The sequence below is a fragment of the Hipposideros armiger genome, unplaced genomic scaffold (assembly GCF_001890085.2).
Source record: "Hipposideros armiger isolate ML-2016 unplaced genomic scaffold, ASM189008v1 scaffold_82, whole genome shotgun sequence".
Classification (NCBI taxonomy): domain Eukaryota; kingdom Metazoa; phylum Chordata; class Mammalia; order Chiroptera; family Hipposideridae; genus Hipposideros; species Hipposideros armiger.
Window position 1 is genome coordinate 542,106 of NW_017731432.1, and position 6,323 is coordinate 548,428.

Consider the following 6,323-nt stretch of genomic DNA (forward strand, 5'->3'; position numbering starts at 1 on the left):
CTGACTTATTTCACTTAACATAATAGTCTCTAAGTCTATCCATATCATCCCAAATGTTACGATTTCATTCTTTATGGCAGAGTAATATTCCATTGTATAAATGTACCACAATTTCTTAATCCAGTCGTCTACCGATGGGCATTTCAGTTGTTTCCAAGTCTTGGCTATTGTGAATAGCGCCGCAATAAACATGGGGGTACATATACTTTTTTGAATTAGCGTCTTGGGTTTCTCTGGATAGATACCCAAGAGTGGAATTGCTGAGTCATACGGTAGTTCCATTGTATGTGTTCATTTTTTAATCTGGTAAAGTTTTATTAAAGTTTTAATGGCTCTCCCATTTACTTTTCTTCTTCCCATATGGGCTCTGACTAAACTCAGTATATTAGTTGGGACTCTTTAGGTTGCAAATAACAAAATCAACTGAAGCTATTTAAGTCTTAAACAGGATGTTATTAGAGGGATAGTGGGGTATCTCATGTAATTCAGGGGCTGCAATACAGTCTAACAATGGACTGTATATAGGGACTGAGACCTGAAATACTTAGGAAAACCCAGGCAGTTTTCTCTCCATTTTCTTTTGTCTTCTTTATTTTGGCTTTTTTTTTTTTAACATCTCATTGCAAATCATGGTTACTATCAACTCCAGATTTTACGTATATTTAATTTCCATTACCCAGAGAAAAACTGTCTTCTCTTTCTCTCTTCCTATCTCAAAATCCTGGGGAAGGTCTCTTATTGGCCCAGCTAGGTCAGGCACTCATCTCTAAAGTCAACTGTAGGCAAAAAATTTCATCGTCTGTGGGAACCATGTGGATGGTGTGAATGGGGGACTGGAGGAGCAGAAGAGCAGAAGAAAGGGTTATTGTTCATAGACTTCCAAATCCTACCCATTCTTCAATGTCAGATCAGAACTTTAGAACTGGAAAGGGTCTAGAAATTCACCTAATCGAAACACCTCACTTTATAGATGAAGAAATGGCAAACGTCCATCATCTTTAATTACTCATGTCCTTTTTCCCTGAGTTACCTTCTTGAGCCTTTTTTTTTTCTCTAAGTTTGTTAGCCTAGCTTTCCAAAACCCTACCCTTAGTGGCTGAACATAGCTGCTTTTTGCCATTCTAAGAGCTTTACTACCCAGGAGGTCTTCATAAGTATAATTCAGAGCCTACCTATTGGGTTTACCTTTTATCAGTGCCTGTTCATTCATTTTATTTCCCTCATAGGAATGTCTTCCTCTGCTGGTCACCTGAATGCTCTTCCCCAGAACTGTGTCCTTCAGCTTATTCTCTTTCCAAGCTACACATTTTGTCTAATTTATTTTGTTGACATCCCAACACTTTTTACATCTACATCTATATCTTAGAAATCTCTCCTGAGCTCCAGAACATTATATTCAATGTCCCACTGGATATCTCCACTTACCTATCCCATAGTTATCTCAAAGTATGTCTAAAACTCAACTCATAATTTTTTCAATAAAATATTATTCCTTGATTCAGGAAGTGGTACCACCACCCATCCAATTCTCTAGTTTAAACTTCCTCTTCCTCTCATCCTTCACCTCCCCGCATTAGTCACCAGTTCGATATATTCTATTTAGGATTTCAGTCTATATCCTCTACTCCATTCCCATTGATGGTGATTTAATCAGGCTCTTAGCACTTCCTAACTGCTTAAATACATTTCCAACTGGTTTTTCTATATCTAACCTGGGCTCGTCTCTCTATCCTTTCCACTGCTGCTAGAGTGGTCATTCTAAAACACATATCTAATAAAAAAACATTTTTGTTTAAAATTCCTCAATGTTTTCTCATAACTTGAAGAAAAGTTCAGACTCCTTACTCTAGAACACTTGGTATAGAACATTGCTTATTTTTCTGTTAGAGACTTCCAAATTTCCCCGCAAACATACTTTGCTCCAGCCATAAAGACCTTATAGTCATCTTGGTATTCCATGCCGTTTCATGGGTTCTGGTCCTCAACTACCCTATTTTTTCTTGCTTCTGCTCAATTTCTTTGTTTAGTTGGCTCCTACTCATCCTCCCAGACATAGTGTATGTCACATCATCAGGGAATATATACCTCACAAAATGTATGCCTTCTTTAACAATTGAATTCTTGGCTGAATTTACTAAATAAACTAAAGAGATAGGCCTTATCCTACCGGATTTGGGGGCAGAGAGTGATAATGTGGGGTTTAAATTTTATAAAATTACTCTAGAATCAATGCGGAAAGCCATGGCTCAACATGGACCAATAGCCAGTGTTATCCCACTTCAGTTTGCTTCATGTCGTTACTTGCTTCACCTCCTTCTTTTCTTAACCTTGCTACCATGGGTTTAAACCTTTTGGAAAAGCACCTAGTCCTTGCCTCAGGCTGTTTCCTAGAAGAGTCTGGCTAATACTGACATATACTTCCAGTTAGACTAATCAGGGACAATGGGACAATTTCTGGACTTATCGTTGAAGTATTAGGGAAATGAATGTACTGTTTTTCCCTGCTAAACACAAATCTGAAGGCTGTTTCCCTGGAAGCTACTGGCAGTGAAGGAAGAGGAAGGCTGCCTGGAAGTGGAGCCAACACACTGGAAATAGATCCAAGAAATGGAGAGCGAAAACTCAATTCTGGTCATGCTGTTTAACTCCTGGATCAAGCCTCACTGAAGCTAGAGCTCCTGGGTTTTCAAACTCCTATAAATGAATAAACCCTAATTGATTCATAGATTCAAAATTCCTGTATCTGAAGTTGCCTGTTTTTAGCAGAAGCATGCCCCAGTCTTACATCCCTAGCTCCTTCTCACCTCCCCCAACTTCCCAGCTTAGGGCTACCTTCTCTGGCTTTCTCCAACTAAGCAATGCCCTTTTCTATTACCAGACAGACACTGGTGTTTGGCTGAAGAAAGGCTGACCTTAATGTGGGGAAGGGAAGATGATCAAATACAGAATATTTTTAATGGGCTTCTCTTGAGCATATAAAAATTATGTCAATAATTGTTCTAGCACCTGTGAGGAACACAAACTTGAGCAAAATAAATTCCCTGCCCCTAGGCTCTGATGTTCTACAGCAGCATCGTCCAAGAGAAATGTAATGTGAGCCACAATACAAATGTGAACCATATATGTAACTAAAATTTTTCTAGCAGCCACAATAACACAATAAGTAAAATTTAAAAAATATTTTGTTTAACCCAATATACCCAAATATTATCATTTCAACATGTAATCAATACGGAAAAAAATATTGAGTTATTTTACATTGTTTGTTTCCTACTAAGTCTTCAAAATATGGTGTGTATTTTCTAGTTACAGCACATCTCATTTTGGACTAGCCACATTTCCAGTGCTTAAGAGACACATGGCTAGTGGTTACTATGTTGGACAGTGAAGCTATAGAGAATGCTCATATAGACAAATACTTACTTTTATCATATAGATAAACATTTATATGGTAGACTGTAATCAGTGTGATGTTAGAGCACAAATTCTGTGCTCTGAAAGAGTAAAAAGATGGAAAGGAAAACAGACCATTTGTATCTAACCATATTTCCTTGGTCACAGATATCCTGGACATGAAAGAACTAAATCAATGACTTTGTATATGCATGGGCCTTAAATGCCTTTTGGGGAAGGGCATCTTTTTGTGAAGTTTGAGTCCCACGGTCTTGAGAATGAAAGCTCGGGGGACTTGGTTCTGCTGTCTTGCATATTTTTTTCCCCATAGACTCCATTGTTTCTGGGTATCTTCTGTGTCACTATAGCCAGCAGCTTTACCTCCATCCTCCACAAGTACATGTGAAGATAGGTCAGCGTGTGAAAGTGTTGAGTAGGGATTTCCCTGGCACTGGAGTTATAACCTGGTGAAGAAAGGTTATACTGGGGAGGATGCAGCAACTTTCTCTAGCCTCGATCCAGCAATGCCTACTCATATTTCACCTGATTAAAAAGATTTTCCTCAACTTTAATATTTCCAAGAACAAAGATGTTTTCCTACACAATCACAAAATCATTATCACACTCAGGATATTTATAATTGATTGATACTATTGTCTAATATACAAGTCACATTTGAATTTCCCCAATTGACCCAAAATGTCCTTTGTAGTTAATAGTTTTGTTTTTATTTAAGAATTATTTTTCTCTATTCTGAGGTCCAAAAGGTATTTTGCTATATTATGTTCTAAACGCTTTATAGTTTTGCTTTTCACATTTAGGTCTTTAATTCTCCTGGAATTGGTTTTTGTGATGAAGGCAGCTAGAGGTCTCATTTTATATTTTAAAAATAAGGCTTGGGCCGGCCAAGTGGTGCGATGGTTAAGAACTGGCTTGGGACGCCAGAGGGCCCCGGTTTGGATCCCACATATGAGGGCCAGTGACACTGCCCTTCACAGCTAAGATGCTGAACAACAGCTCAACCTGGAGCTGGGCTGCCGTGAGTCGCTGGCGACGGTGTAGGCTGCAGCCCCTGTGGCAGTGGGTTGCCATGGGCTACCGTGTGTAGCCAGCAGCCAGCGTGAGCGGCCAGCAGCCGCAGTGAGCGGCCGTCCAGAAGCCCGCGACTGATCTGCCTCGCCTGGGAAGAGCGCAATGATGGTGCCAACTTGGGCCAGTGAAGCAACGTCCTCCACAACTAGACTGAAGAACAAAAAGGACAGCAACTTGTCTGTTCCCCTTCCCCCAATTCCCCAGCACTGTTCCCATCCCCCCAATTCCCCAATAAAAAAATCTTTAAAAAAATAAAATAAAATAAAAAATAAAAATAAAAATAAGGCTACCCTATTGTCACAGAAACATCATTGAAAAGACCATCTTTTCTCCATTGCTATGTGATGCCACCTGTCATAAATCAAATTTCCAAATATGTGAGAAAACTGTTATGAAAAGCAAAGAAGCGATTGTCATAAAAGTCAGGCTAGTGGTTTCCTCAGGAAGTTGGCCCGGGAGTGTGTTTGGGAAGGGCCTGGCCCTTTTCTATTTTTTCTCTAATGATAGATAATATGTCTGTTCCATCATTATTACACGTACACTAATTTTATATGTCAAAATATAATTGTAAATAGAAAAAACACATTGATGAGACGAGCGCTAGCATCTGTGAAAGGTGAGTTCGCGGTTGTTCTCTCAGCTGGGAAAGAAGAGGATACAGAATCCAAAGGAGGCTGAGCGAAGACGCAACGCTTAGCGGGCAGAGACCAGGTGACCCAGAGAAAGGGACATGCCCAGACCTTTCTCGGACCCCGGCTTAGCAGTAGCCAGGAGACCCCGGCAGGTGGGCGCTTCTAGATCAAGTGACAGCGCAGTTCCGTCGAATTAAATCACACCCACAGCCGGCGGTGAACACGGAGGTCCTTGCCCTGAGCCCCACCCCGCATTAGGACTCCACTCCGCGGGGCCGCGAGGATCCCGGTCTGAGCCGCAGCGTCGCGATTTCTAGGCAGCGCCGCGGAGGCCTCTGGGAGGGGGCGGTCTTGGGCAGCCGCTGGGCATTCTGGGCCTGGTCTCCCGGCAGCTCTGTGCAAAGCCAGGGAGGAGAGGGATGCTGCCCGAGCTGCTCGAGCTGGTGGAGGGTGGAGTCCTGGAGCCGATCCCAGGCCGCGGCGGAGCCGGGTGTTGTCCGGGGTTTGCAGGAATATCCGAGGTTAGGGGAAGGTCAGCAAATAGGGGTGGCGGACTGAGGGGCTGCGTTTTGGAGCCCAGGGGTCTCTCTCCCTGCTGTTGCCTCGTCCTCCCACCCTCTTCCCCGGTGGCAGCGGTTCCTGGGCAGCGGCTTGTCTCGTCTGCCAGCGCAGACCAGGCTTCTGTGGGCTCTGGACCTTTTGCCCTCGGAAGACCCCGCTTTCGGCTGGGACCCCTTCCCGAGGCCAGCGACCCCTTGTTATTCTCGGCTCCTCCAGGACATTGTAGGAAGCGCTCAATAAACTTTAGGGCATGCGTGGAACTCCTGGGGAGACAGTAGTTTGGGTCCAGTGGAAAGGTCCTCGCGAAAGGCAAGTGTTCGGAGTCCAGGCTGCTCCGAAAAAGTCAGGATACAGAGGGTTACAGGAGTAGCAGCTCCGCAAGCAGCTGGAACCCATCAAAGAAGAAAAGCCTCTGTCTGACCTGAGATCTCTGCCTGAGATTCTGGACAGAGATTGGGGCTGGAAGAGGAAATTGGCCCTGGAGCTCCTGGGGGACCTTGGTTATTTTCTATTCTTTTGCTTGCAGGGAGCAGCGATTGGATCAAGTAACTGCAGTCCAGGGTATGGGGGAAAATGAAGTCATGGAGGATTTGCTCCTGGAGAGAGGCAAGCGTTATCTAGGACCTGGGGCGAGCAACAGTCCGT